The 15,131-nt window shown below is 42.7% G+C and overlaps 1 long non-coding RNA gene across 1 annotated transcript in view; it reads right to left on the bottom strand.

Moving 5' to 3' along the window:
- Nucleotides 1-1,897: 1,897 nt before the first annotated feature.
- LOC128828706 (uncharacterized) overlaps nucleotides 1,898-15,131 on the bottom strand; it is a 54,551-nt gene continuing 41,317 nt past the window's right edge. The window contains exons 2-3 of the long non-coding RNA XR_008443224.1: nucleotides 6,561-6,634; nucleotides 1,898-2,127 (exon numbers count right to left, since the gene is read on the bottom strand). This is a non-coding gene — a long non-coding RNA (uncharacterized LOC128828706). The remainder of the gene's footprint in view (nucleotides 2,128-6,560; nucleotides 6,635-15,131) is intronic.

The raw sequence follows: 15,131 nt of genomic DNA, 5'->3' as shown, positions 1-15,131 counted from the left end.
TAGATAATGGCATACAGAGTACACTTATAAAGTTTGCAGAGGATACCAAGCTGGGAGGGGTTGCAAAATGCTTTGGAGGAGAGCATTATAATTCAAAATGATTTGGACAAACTGGAGAAATGGTCTTAAGTTAATAGGATGAAATTCATTAAGGACAAATGCAAAGTACTCCAATTAGGAAGGAACAATCAGTTGCACAAAATGGGAAATGACTGCCTAGGAAGGAGTACTGAGGAAATGGATCTTGGGGGTCATAGTGCACCACAAGCTAAATATGAGTCAACAGTGTAATGCTGTTGCAAAAAAAGTGAACTTCGTTCTGGGATGTATTAGCAGGAGTGTTGTAAGCAAGACACAAGAAGTAATTCTTCCGCTCTACTCTGCACTGATTAGGCTTCAACTGGAGTATTGTGTCCACTTCTGGGTGCCACATTTCAGGAAGGATGTGGACAAATTAGAAAGAGTCCAGAAAAGATCAACAAAAACGATTAAAGGTCTAGAAAACATGATCTATGAGGGAAGATTGAATAAATTGGGTTTTTCATTCTGGAAAAGATAAGACTGAGAGGGGACATGATAACAGTTTTCAAGTATGTAAAGTATGTAAAAGGTTGTTACAAGGAAGAGGGAGAAAATTTGTTTTTCTTCACCTCTAAGGTTAGGACAAGAAGCAATGGGCTTAAATTGCAGCAAGGGAGGTTTAGGTTGGACATTAGGAAAAACTTCCTAACTGTTAGGGTGATTAAGCACTGGAACAAATTGAATAGGGAGGTTGTGGAGTCTCCATCATTGGAGATTTTTAAGAACAGACAAACACCTAGGGATGGTCTAGGTAATACTTAGTCTTGCCATGAGTGCAAGGGACTGGACTAGATGATCTCTCGAGGTCCCTTCCAGTTCTATGTTTCTATGAAAGCTTACCCTTAGGAAAAATGGGATGTAGAAAAGTTAAACAGCCAAGGAATCCAGCTGGGGGTCGTGTTGTACCGTTCATTCTTTACTTCTCTGTTATGGCTATCTAGATTTGAATTTTGCCCTTTCAGATAGTGGGTCTGATTCTGATCTCATGTACACTTATAAATTAGTAGAATTACCCCCAACATAAAAGCAGCGTAAGAGGAAAAACAGGCCTATAAACACAAAACAGTGTGGGTAGATAGGTCCTCAGATGATGAACAATGAAGTCAATGCAGCTGTGATAAATTAGACCTGCTGCAGATCTGGCACTTTATTTAATATCCTTTCTATGAAGTACCACAAAACAATACAAACAGGTAAAACAGAGACTCTTTACACTCTGCTACATGAGATTTCATGAAGCACTTCACTATGCACAAGCATATCCTATAAAATAATGTTGAGATTATATGGCTGTTTCCATTGAGATTGCTATTTCTCTGCCTACTTTTATATCATATAGAAAATTTTCATGTGATAGGAACACACTCTTTACAGCAAAAAATAATTAATGTGGAAGGGAAACAAACAGAGATTTATAGTCATACAAGCCTCAAGCCTGCTGCATCCCAACTGTTAGCACTTCACTTTGTTCACTGTTACCTTTAACTTGTGGCTATATACATCTTTTTAGATTTTGTGTTATGCCTTAAAATCCTTTCTATCACCAAAAGCCTCTTGTAGCGTGAAATAAATAAATAAAAATCTGTTTTACTAAATGTGATTTTCCTGACACAAGTTCCAATACCCAAGGCCCTTAAGAGATGAATATGAAAGCTGGATGCAACAGATCTACTTAAGAAGCAGATAAAAAGCCTCTCTAGCTTATCTACTCAGTAGAACAGTTGTTACTGTTAAATGTGAATCCTACAGGGAACTAAATCACTCAAGGGATTGGCAGTAACACACACAGATTTTTGCCTTGAGGTCACTGGTTCAAATCTAGCTCAGATTAATAATGACTGAAAGATATTACCATCTGCTGACTGTGGGATGGTATGTGCTAAATGAGTCAGCAATTTCAGTCTCGATCCCAATGGAGACATGGCCACATCACAAACACATCACCTTTGTACCAGTTGGCACCTTAGTTGGTTGCCTCATTAGATAAGCTCAGGATTTTGTTGGCACAGGGAAGCTTGTACTGCTACTTCACTTGCTGCACCAATTCTGTGGATAAAGAACATCAGTATTCCTGGTTGTCAATCCAACACTTTCCATAGACACTGCATTTACTTTAAAAGCAATTAATCGTTCAGAGAGATTTTTAGCAAGGACAATCCTTTTATAATGTATCTGCAATAATTTGAATTTGTGGATTGTTATCCTTATTATATTCCGTGGAACACTAGTGACAGGTGTAGTTGAGCATCCCTAAATGTTTCTATTTTAACCTTTTATAACTTGCATTTTATATTCCCATTTTAGCTGGCTAACAATTTTTTGAAACATTCACCTTTCCAGATAAAATTATTCCAACCTGATCTCTTCCTTAACATATTTGTGAAGTTAGGGCCAAGACAGAGGAAGCATTTTTGAAAATGATGAGAGTAAAAAATTCCAGGAACATTTATTCAAATGGTTTTCTGTAAGGATCAATGTTCTTTCTAATTTTTTTCCATCCGTGTTTGGAATGAATTTTGTTATGTGCACCAATATAGAGGTAATGTGCAGATGTGCGCCATCAGTAGAAACATAAAACCTAGATATAATATGTATTTTTTTTAAAGTTACCATAGGGGTAATTACTCCAGCCAGAACAGGTTAGGCATTTTAGAACTCACTACTAAAATAATTATATTTAAGCATAAGAGAGAAATAAAATTATGAAATCCATAGACCAGTCAAAAAATAGAATAACAGCACTGTGAAAGAATAAAATTACAGAGGATTTTTGCATTGCAGGAAGTACCAAGAAGTAACAACAAGAATAACACAAATATGTGTTGGGAGGTGAGTGTGAAATAGACAGAGTGTGTGTCTGTGTGTGTGAGACAGTGACAGTGTGTGTGTGTGTGAGAGAGAGAGAGACAGAGTGTGTGTGTGATGGCTGCTGGACAAGTGTATGAGAGACCATGTGCTGTCTCTTTAAGCAGAGAGGCACTCACCCAGCAGTTTAAAGGCTCTTTCAGATAGGGTTACCATTCGTCCGGATTTACCCGGACATGTCCTCCTTTTTGTGCTAAAAATAGCGTCCGGGGGGAATTTGTAAAGCACTCACAATGTCCGGGATTTCCCCCCTCCCCCGGAGCGGCTGGGAGGGCTGCAGGAAAGTCCCGGGCTGGACTCCGGAGCAGCTGGAGAGGAGCTCCGCCCTGCATTCTGAGCAAGTGTCTCAGCACAAAGTGCAGCCCTCCCCTTTTGCAACTGGGAGCGGTTTCTGCCATGCAGCGTAGCAAAACGGGAGCGAGAGCACTTTGTGCTGATACAAGGGCAGCTCTCCCCTGCAACCCGGTCCGGACCTCGGACCGGGTTTTGTTGTGCAGGGCCAGGGACTGGGTTTTGTTGTGCTGGGGAGCTCAGCCACGTGTCCGGCTCGCATAGAGCCCAACACCCTGTTCTGAGCAGCAGGGTAAGGGGGGCAGGAGAAGGGGCAGGGAGGTTCTGGAGGGGGCAGTCAAGAAACGGGGGGGGGCTTTTGGGGGGGAGTGGAGAAAGTTTTGGGCAATCAGGGTACAGGTAGGGGGTAGGGTCCTGGTGGGCAGTTGGGGGGGGGTCTTAGGAGGGGGCAGTTAGGGGACAAGGAACAGGGAGTCTTAGGTAGGGGGTGGGGTTCTGGAGGGCAGTTAGGAGCAGGGGTCCCAGGAGGGGGCAGTCAGGGGACAAGGAGCGGGGGGGGTAGGGGGCTGGGAGTTCTGGGGGGGAGCTGTCAGGGGGCAGGAGTGGGGAGAGGGATCGGAGCAGTCAGGGGACAGGGAGCAGAGGGGTTTAGATGGGTTGGGAGTTCTGGGGGGGGCTGTCAGGGGGCAGGAGTGCGGAGAGGGATCGGAGCAGTCAGGGGACAGGGAGCAGAGGGGTTTAGATGGGTTGGGAGTTCTGGGGGGGGGCTGTCAGGGGGCAGGAGTGCGGAGAGGGATCGGAGCAGTCAGGGGACAGGGAGCAGAGGGGTTTAGATGGGTTGGGAGTTCTGGGGGGGGGCTGTCAGGGGGTGGGGAGTGGTTGGATGGGGCGTGGGAGTCCCAGGGGTCTGTCTGGGGGTGGGGGTGTGGATAAAGGTTGGGGCAGTCAGGGGACAAGAGGCAGGGAGGCTTAGATAGTCCTGGGGGGCAGTTAGGGGCAGGGGTCCCAGGAGGGGGTAGTCAGGGGACAAGGAACGGGGGGAGGGTTGGGAGGTCGGGGGGGCGGGAAGTGGGAGGGGCAGGGGCGGGGCTAGGGCGGGGCTCCTCCCATCCTCTTTTTTGCTCGCTGAAATATGGTAACCCTATTTCAGACCTCAGCAGTCAGGTCTAACTTCCAAGTCCTGTCCACCCTCCCCCACTCTGCTGAGATGGGGCACATGGGTGGGGGAAAAGTGGGGGGAAGGGGAGAGACAGAGTGTGTGTGTGTATGTGAGAGAGAGACACACAGAGACAGTGTGTGTGTGTGTGTGTGCGCTGCCTGATGGGGAAGTGAATGAGAGACCCTGCATTGTCTCTTTAAGTAGAGAGGCATTCATCCACCAGTCTGAAGGTTTGTGTTTGTTCAGACCACAGCAGCCGCGTCTAACTCCCGAGCCCTGTCCCACCTCCCCATCTCAGCGAAGATGGGGTACATGGTTGAGGGGAAGGTGGGGGGAGAGAGACACCCTGACATCAGTGCTGCTCTTATTCCCCACTCTGCACAGAAAGCAGGAGGGTCTTGGGAGCAGCTGGCCAGGGGCTCCAAGCCAGAGGGCAGGAGCAATGTGGCTGCAAAGCAGCAAGGGGGTGGGCACCTGAACACAAGTTCCCGGATGTGCTCCACTCTACTAATGAAGTGCGCAGCATTTTATTGACTCTTGCGCAGCAGTACAACTGCACAGCTTAGAGCAGGGGTAGGCAGGTCTGGCCGATCGTGGCTCCCACTGGCCGCGGTTCACCGTCCCAGGCCAATGGGGGCAGCGGGAAGCGGCGGCCAGCACATCCCTTGGCCCGCGCCGCTTCCCACCGCCCCATTGGCCTGGGACAGCGAACCACGGCCGGATTAAGACCTTTAGAGGCCCTAAGCACTGAAAAGATTATGGTGCCCCCCCATATGTAATTCAAAGTAAAAACAATACTATACCATAAAATAAAATTGTATTTTTCGAAATGACACAAAACTTACATGTATGCTGAAATTAAAATCGCTTCTTTCTAGATTTTCTGATTGCAAAATTCTGGATAAGTTCATAAGTTGACTCGACGAAGCATGTCCACTTCCATACACAATAGGGAAAGTGAATCAAGTCTGTCCTGACACATTGTTGTTCTGTGAGGTTTTTTATTCTTTTCAGCTGAGAAAAAGAGCATTCTGCGGAGCAGTTAGTAATCATCAATGTTTGAAAAATATGTAGTGCGACTTCTAGTTTGGAAATACACGTATTCCTTCTTTCAATATTGTGTCATGACGATCAATGTGACTGAATTTCAGTTTTCCTGTTTCATTAAACTGTGCGTGCATATAACAGTGGAACTGCCGTACTTTTCCACAGAGATTCATGTTTAAGTCAACAGGGTAAGAGTCAACTAGCTTTTGGGAACCTTGTGAATATTGTTCGTCAGATAAGTCCATATCGTTTAGAAAAGAAAATCTACTTGATGCTTCTTTGTACACTTCACCTCTCCTCTTCATATGAGTTTCAAGTGTAACAATTATAGCGTAGTAAGTAGATACGCAAAATTTGTCTCTAGGATTCAATGCTGTTTCTGTTGCACTGCTATCATTTGTTTGTTTTTTCCTGATTCGCTTGTGGGACTGGGCTTCTTTGTAGTTAGTATCAGGCAAGATATCTTTTGCTATCTCTTCAAATCTTTTGAAATCATTCCTGAAAGTGTGTAAGTGGTCTGCTAATGATTGACAGAGGTCTGCACATGTTTTCAATTCAATTCTTTTTCTTGGAGAGCTTGATTTGTGTGGTAAAAGTGTTGTAAAATTTCATTCCAGATGGTCAACCTGAATACAAACTCTAGTTCCTGCATCTTGTTTGCAATGTTTTCTGCCTCTCATATAGTTTCTCCCTTTGGTGATTGGTCTTCAGCTATATTTTCTAATGCATCCACAATCTTTGAGTAGGACTCCAGAATTGCACTTCTTGCCACTGCATGTGCCTCCCAGCAAGTATTGGAAAGAGATTTCAACACATAATCATTGCCCAAATATGTTTTAAGAACTGCCCATCGGTGTGTTGAGGCAGAGAAAAATGTGTAAAGTAACTGGACTGTTAAGAAAAACCTTACTGCCACCAGACAACAATCAATAGCACTGCGGCCAACAAGATTGAGAGAGTGTGCAGCACATGATATGAATATGGCATATTTGTTCTGTTCTAAAAGCTTCTTCTGCATTCCTTGATAATGCCCTGACATGTTGGCAGCGTTGTCATAAGATTGACCTCTGCACTTTGAGAAATCTATTTTGCAAACTTGGCACAGATAATGCAGTACCTGATTTGCCATTTCTTCACTCGTGTGGCTTTTCAAATTGAGGAATGTTATAAATCGTTCAACTGGGTTTCCATCTGTGGAAGACACATATGTTAGCACAATACTCAATTGATCAATATGTGAAAGATCCGGTGTAGAGTCGTATACTATTTTTATGTATATATATATATATATATATAAGAATATATATATATAAGAAAGGGGAAAAAAAACGAATCAAGTACATATAACTCAGAAGAATATATCAATAATAGATCATAAATTTATTGCAATACATGACAGAATCTGATTTCCTCGCATTATTTCGATCTCTGTTAGTAGGACGCCCCCCTGGTTTAGGTGGGGATAAGTAATAAAAAGGGAACAGAAAACTGGGGGGAAGTGTGTAGTGGACTGTAAGGAAGTCTAACAAAGTTCTGATTTTTCCCATGATGACTACTTTGATGCTTTTTTTACAATATCAAATATCAATTTTTTTAAATGTCATTTTTTTTTTGTGCCCCCTGCTTTGTTGGTGCCCTAAGCACGTGCTTAGTCTGCCTACAGGGTAATCCAGCCCTGACTGGATCCCGCAGAGGAGAGACGCAGGCAGACACGCTGCTGTAGGCACTCCCCCCCTGCCCCCCGTCCCCCGTAGCTCCCATTGGCTGGGGGAGAGGGGCAGAGATATCATCATTAGTTACCGGGCAGAGTCAGCCATGGCGGCAGCATCACTTTTTTTCACGATGAATATAAAGAAGTCAAAATACCAAACACAACTATCTGATGCACACCTTGCTGCAATCCTGAAGGGTTCAACTGCTCAGTCACGGAGGCCAAACATCAACAAACTGACAGAACTGAAGCGTTGCCAGGTGTCTCGCAAACACTAAAAACTCTCTGGCCGGCAAAGAATTGTATAAAGTTGTATGACAGTTTTATTATTTCTAAGAAATTCAAAATAAAAAGTACAATATAAACATTTTCTTTTCTGAACACCATCTTCGGTGACATCATTGGCCCACTGGGAGGATTTGCGTACTGGCACTAGCCTTAAGGCAAATTGAGTTTGAGACCCCTGTTATGTAGTTTTCAGAGTGATCCTGTCAGTGCTATGTACAGTAAATTGTTAGGTGAGGCTTGCCAATGCTTCTTGAGGTTCACAGCCTGATGATATGTTTTCATAGGCTTTTTCTGAGGAAGACGAGAAGAGACTGAGTTGGAATTTTTTTGGAAATTGTTTTTTTAATTTAATTTTTTGTATTTTAACTTCTGAAATACATGTAGAGTAAGTGTAATAAGTAAATGCAACTAATTAAACATTTAGCATTCCTATAAAACTGCTCTTGGATAAATTAAGCTGAAGTGTTGATTGGTTAATATTTTATATAAATTGGTATTCTTTTTTTAGTCAAATATGTGTAAGCCACAATACATTGTATCTTAATTCCTGAAGATGTTATCTTTAGAAGATTGCAAGTCCTGGAATTTAGTCAGAATCATCATACATCAACATTTTCAGCATTATAAGTTCTTTTCTATTACTAGTGAAGCGTCAAGGATAATACTTAATTCCCTAAAGTATAATTGTAATAAGGTACAGACCTTCAACCCCAAGATGATGTACTGAATTATGTAATCATCTTCTTCTTCTAGCAGCAGCTTTGCAGTCACTCTAATGCCAAAGTAATTATGTCTTTGTGGAAGTGTCTGCAAAATCTGTTTCAATACTTGTTTACACACTTCTACTATAGGTAGGGCCCTACCAAATTCACAGCCATGAAAAATGCATCACAGACCATGAAAACTGGTCTCCCCCCATGAAATCTGGTCTTTTGTGTGCTTTTATCCTAAACCAGTGGTTCTCAAAGCTGGTCCGTTGCTTGTGTAGGGAAAGCCCCTAGTGGGCCGGGCCAGTTTGTTCACCTGCCATGTCCACAGGTTCGGCCGATCGTGGCTCTCACTGGCCGCGGTTCGCTGCTCCAGGCCAATGGGGGCTGCGAGAAGGACGGCCAGCACATCCCTCGGCCTCCCGTTTGCTTGCAAATTCCTTGAACTCTTCAGAAGCAAATTGGGGGTCCTTGTTGGTGAATACAGTGAACATAATGCCATATCTCACAAAGTGGGCCTTCAGTTTGCCAATCACATGCAACTTATATCAGGCAGGGCATCTACCTACCAAAAATTTGAATAGAAGTCCACTGTAATCAAATACTGCTTTTCCTAGAAGATAAATAAGTCTGCTCCCACCTTTTTCCATGATCAGCTGGGCAGCTTGTGTGATAACATGTCTCATTCCACTGAAACTTATCACACCCAGCAGATATCACACCTCTGTATCAAGAAACAGAGTTGTGCATTCATTCTTGAATGATCAATACGTTGTTAAGATCATCTAAGACAGCTATCAGTACCTAGCGGTGAGGTATGTATGTATTTTTTTTTTTTGCATAACATCCTTACATAATGAGGTGGCAACAACAGTTCTCTGTCCTTGAAATATGATTCCATCCTTCACACACAGTTCAACTTTAACTTGAAAATATGGCTCTGCTTTTAAAGGTATTTGGCTTTTGTCTTCTGGTCATGCTGCTATCTTGACAGTGTATAGTTGGTTGAGTTACAGTTGGAAAACTCTAGCCTCTTTGATTCCCATCAGCTTCACTGTTGAAACTGGGAGATAGTACAGCACATTAATGGATTCAATGTTCTGATCCCCTTCCCCCAAATCACTGATACTGCATACATATGCCCTTCTCAGTATGTCAGCTAACATCAAGAATCAAACAGGACAATATCTGATCTATACTTGGTAGCACTGGAGATGCATCAGCATGAGCTGCAATCTGTTTGGAGCACTATGAAGGGGCTTTGCCATGATTGTCTCAAGGGGTTTGTGGTCTAATTGCACTATTATTGGGTGTCCATAGGGTATTGATGGAATTGCTCCACTCCAAATACTACAGTCAGAAACTCTCTATTAGGATGTGCCCCTGTTCAGTCTCTGGCAGGGCTCTGCCTGCAAAAGAGTTACATCCAGTCCTTTCTCTGATGCATCAGACTGGACTGTGAGTGGTTCTTGTGGCTGGCAATACTTTAGGACAGGGAGATCCATTCTCATTTGTTTCAGTGTGTCAAATGCTTGCTATTGGGAATCTGCCCAGTCCCACTCAACATCCTGCCTTGTTAGCGGACATATGGGTTCCACTACTGCAGCTCTGTTCTTTGACAGAGAAACTACCATTTGTATGAAGCATTGTGCTCTTTTCACATCCACTGGAGCTAGCTTCTCTCTGACTGCCTTGATCTTGTTGGGATTGTTTTCAGTTCCTCTGCTGTGAAAAGATGTCCAATATATATTATCTCATGCAGTATGAATTAATTTTTTTCTGGGTTGAGATTTATGTTCTTGCCACTGAATCAGTGTAGAAAAACTTGTAGTTTTCTCTCATGGTCTTGTTCAGCTTCTGTATCACTGCAGCCTTCATATACAATGAAGATATCATCTGCAATTATTTTCACCCCAGGCAGTTCTTCCAGTGGCTGGGTGAGTCTTCTTTGGAATACCTGTGGTGCTGGGCTTATGCCCAACTGCATGCAGAGCCCTCTTTAATAACCCAATGGTGTTGCAATAGCTGTCAGCATGCTGGACTTTTTGTCCAGGTTATGTCCTAAAACCTATTCTTCCACAGACCCTAAAAATTATGAGTTTGGAAAACTCTGGCAAGAGGACATCAAGTTTGGGCAGTGGATAATGTCATCTTTTCAATGCCCGGTTCAGTCATTTTGGATCTACACAGTGTACAATTTGCGTGATGGCTTCTTTCTCATCATCAGGCTTTCTACCCTGAGTGCACTGGCCTCTGCAGGTGTTATGATACCCCTGCTTTGCAGACTGGATTACATAGTGCCACTGGAATTTTCCTTCATGGTATGTATACAGTTTCCACTGTGGGGTCTACTTCCAGTTGCAGCTTTCATTTGAGCACCTTTGAAAACATTCTGATATAATTTTAAAATTGTATCCATTGTCCATGGGACTCCCCCTTTTGGTTATTGCACTGCAGCTATACATTTCTGATGCTGTTCCCTGGTTAGATCTGCAGTTTATGTGACATTATTATTTCCCAAGACTAGTCTGTGATACTTGCCATCCACCACGACAAACTTCAGTAGGTGTTGTCTAATATTTTGGGGGGTTAGTTACTATGAGGTCACATTAGTGACAGGTTGCATTATGATCTCATTGTACATTATTAGATTGAGCCTGCTCTTTGTGATCCAGTTCAATTCACCCAGAGAAATCACATTGCAGGAGGTTCTTCTATGCATCTGAAATCACACAGGGAACTTCCCTATTAACATAATTGCATGCCCAGAGGTTGGAATTGTCCCATCTTGTTTTTCTGTCCTGACAGTCTGATATGGTCTTAGACTCAAGTAGACATTCAAGATGTCATCACCATTGTCCCCAGCAGTCCCGGGGCAGCTGGAGCAGTAGCAGGTGGGTGGCTCTGGGTCCAGTTACACTGGTGCTACTGGAGTGACCCCAGGACCAGCTTCACTGGCACTGCTCAGGCAGCCCTGGGCAGCTGGTCCCAGGGACCTCCCGAGCAGCCACCAGTGCAGCTGACTCCTGGATCGCCTGAGCAGCCGTCCCAGGGGCAGCCGGAGCAGTTGCTGCTTGGTGGCCCCCAACAGCTGGTGCCACTGGCCCCCCAGCACCACCCAGAGCAGCAGACCCCAGCCTCCCCACCAGAGCAGCGGCCCCCTTCCCAACTAAGGCTTAGTCAGGGAAGTTAGAGATGGGAAAGACCTGTGCAGTCATCCCATCCATCTTCTTGCCAAGGCATTGTTAGTCACTGCATTTACTATTGTCAATTTGCCCAATTTAGTTTTAAACATCCCAAGCGATGGGTCTTCCACCACTTCCCTTCTGAGATTATTCCCATTTTATATCCCATAAGGTCAGGCTTGACGAAGCCCTGGCTGGAATGATTTAGTTGGGGATTGGTCCTGCTTTGAGCAGGGGGTTGGACTAGATAACCTCCTGAGATCCCTTCCCACTCTGATATTTTATGATTCTATGATTCTATGATCTTCTCTTTTCTTAATTTTAACCTATTACTTGAGTTATAACTAAGGCTATGATTTAGTCATAGATATTTTTAGTAAAAGTCATGGACAGGTCATGGGCCGTGAATTTTTGTTTATTGCCCGTGACCTGTCCATGACTTTTATTAAAAAGTAATAAGTTGAAATTAAGAAAAGAGAAGATGGGAATAATCTCAGAAGGGTAGTGGTGGAAGACCCATCGCTTGGGATGTTTAAAACTAAATTGGCAATTGACACTAGTAAACGTAGTGACTGACAATGCCTTGGCAGGAAGATGGATGGGATGACTGAACAAGTCATTCCCATCTCTAACTTCTCTTCTGATTCTTTGAAAATTGAGGTGCCTGGAAGCACAGACTTTTTTGCAGCAATATTATTTATTTAATGCTACCATTAAAATAATAAAGGGAACTATATAATGATTGTTTATAATTATAATGTGGATGAATTACTGGGATTTTATCCTCTTCTTCTGAGCCCAACCCCACTCCATTTGTTTAACACACACATTTGTTTGATTTAAAAAAAATTATGTTCCGCATTAACTACTGGCTCCACCATGCCAGACCTCTGCACCCACGTAGAACTCTATTATCTTAAATATGCCTGTCATAACTATAAAGGGAAGGGTAATAGCTGTCCTGTGTACAGTACTATAAATCCCTCCTGGCCAGAGACTCCAAAATCCTTTTCCCTGTAAAGGGTTAAGAAGCTCAGGTAACCTGGCTGGCATCTGACCTAAAGGACCAATAAGGGGACAAGATACTTTCAAATCTTGGGGGGGGGAGGTTTTTGTTTGTGTTCTTTGTTTGGGAGTGTGTTCGTTCTCCGGGACTGAGAGGGACGAGACATCAATCCAGGTTCTCCACATCTTTCTAAACAAGCCTCTCCTATTTCAAACTTGTAAGTAAATAGCCAGGCAAGGCGTGTTAGTTTTCCTTTGTTTTTCTCAACTTGTAAATGTACCTTTTACTAGAGTGTTTATCTTTGTTTGCTGTACTTTGAACCTGAGACTAGAGGGGAGTCCTCTGAGCTCTTTAAGTTTGATTACCCTGTAAGGTTAATTTCCATACTGATTTTACAGAGATGATTTTTACCTTTTTCTTTAATTAAAAACCTTCTTTTTAAGAACCTGATTGATTTTTCCTTGTTTTAGATCCAAAGGGGTTTTGGATCTTGATTCACCAGGAGTTGGTGGGAGGAAGGAGGGGGGATGGTTAATTTCTCCCTGTTGTAGATCCCAGGGGGGGGTTGGAACTGATTCACCAGGAGTTGGTGGGAGGAAGGAGGGGAATAGTTAATTTCTCCTTGTTTTAAGATCCAAGGGGTTTTGGATTTGTTTTCACCAGGGATTTGGTGAGGGTTTTTCAAGGCTTCCCAGGGAGGGAATCCATTGATGGTGGCAGCCGAACCAGAGCTAAGCTGGTAGTTAAGCTTAGAAGTTTTTCATGCAGGCCCCTACATTTGTACCCTAAAGTTCAAAGTGGGAATCTCAGTCCTGACAATGCCCCTGCACCGTTACAGTGTTACATTCATGCAGAGTCAGCTACAGAATTGGTGCCCTGGATGGTGAACTTGTTTGAGCAGAGACTATCTCTTAATATGATTTTTTTTCCCTTTTTGCTTTTGTTTTTTATTTATTTAATGTATTGATTGTTATTGGATAATATGAACTCGGATCACCCAGAACATACACAGTTAAAATCTTCTACTAACTGTTAGTATATAACAACTAGGCTTTTCTTCTATAGCACTTACCCCCTCATTATATTTATGTATACTTCAGTGTTTTTTCCAGAATAATAATACTAATCATAATAATAACAACTAATTATATGGAAAATTCATGATGTACAAAAATGTCAGTCCAGATCCGCAGCTGATGTAAATTCGCATAGCTCCAATGGAGCTAAGGCAATTTAAACCAGACGAGAATCGGGTCTGACATCTTTATCTTAACCAACATCTCTTTGGTAATGCAACCAAGGGTCAGATTCAGTGGTATGCGCCAGCTGGTTTGTGCCATCTAGCAGCACAGTACAGCTATAAACCCATCTTAATGTGGCCCATTAAACCAGCTTCATGACTACTTTGCATAACTAAAGCAGAACAAAGCAGCTGGAGCAAACCAGTCAACCTGGCCCTCAGGCTTCATTTTTACATAGAGAGGGCCTGATCATGCTCCCATTTAAGTCAAGGGGAGTTTTGTCCTTGCCTTCACTTAGAGCAGTATTGGACTTCCTCAGCGATACTAAGGACCTGATTCTCCACTTCCTTCTGTCACAACCTGCCCCAGGACTACTCTATACAGAGTCACAGGTTGGTTGTGAGTGGCCCCAAACTTTGGGTTCATGTGCTTCCAAGCCAGCTGGGTCTGAGTAGATTTCAGTCACAGTTTCTAATTCTGGGACCTTAGGACACACTCCCAGTCTCAGATCTCTTGTCTGATGCCATTCCTTGGGATATGAGGTGCTAATACCCAGCCACTCGTAGGCCCCACTGTGATTCACTGTATATATTTGCAATTTCTTTCCTAGGCTAGATGGATTCAGTTGGTTGGCCAGCAGGAGGTGGAATTACAGTGATGATGGAATTATTTGTCACCTGCAATATATATTTTGAAATTTTATATAGCAAGTCCCTTGCATGAAATTAAAATAAAAATGAAGTTTGCCAGTTTAGCTTCACTTAACTTGGGGGCTGATGTCTTGCAAAAGAGCTCAAGCATCTTCTTATAAGGTACCTAATTATTGTTCACTGCTTGATGGTATCTATCTACCTTTCCAAGTAGTCATTTGTATTGCATGCTTCACTGTGGTATCTGATCACCTCTTAGTGTCTGTGATCCTGTCTGTCATTGCAAAAGTTGTCTTAAAGATTTAAATTGACTTTCTGTTCAAATGAATATATGCCAGTACCTACCAGTTAAGTACATTCTTAAAGATCATTCTTGTAAAAATAGTGGGTCTGATTCAGCACTGCTTGACTGCAATTTACATCAATGTAATTCCATTGACTTCACTGGGTTTACACCACCATAGAAGAAAAGTAACACATCCCTGACTGAAATCCAATAATGTCAACTGAAGATGATGATACATAAAAATTCTTGTGACAATAAATATAAGAATAGGAAAGAATATTGAAGAAATGTGAAAGTCTTAACATTCTAAACTTGTCGTGCAAATTGAATTTCAAACTTTTTGATTCTGATGGCTTTTGTTTTTGGAAAAAGGAACACTTCCCTAAGCCAACTGCATTTTTTGCATTCGTTTTGTATATAATTGTTTGTATAGAATCATATTGTTTCCCAAATTTACAGAAATGTTCATATTTTTATCTTGGACTAAAAACCAGCTGGCTTTATTCTCCTATGGAAACAAGAGTATTCAGTCAAAAATTAAAGTCTGATACTCAATTCCCAATGAAGTTGAGGGACATTCAGCATTTCTCAAGACTGTCTCTGCAGCTCACTAA

This window comes from Malaclemys terrapin, chromosome 1 (genome assembly GCF_027887155.1).
Source record: "Malaclemys terrapin pileata isolate rMalTer1 chromosome 1, rMalTer1.hap1, whole genome shotgun sequence".
NCBI classification, from domain to species: Eukaryota; Metazoa; Chordata; order Testudines; family Emydidae; genus Malaclemys; species Malaclemys terrapin.
This window is presented reverse-complemented; position numbering and strand designations above follow the sequence as displayed.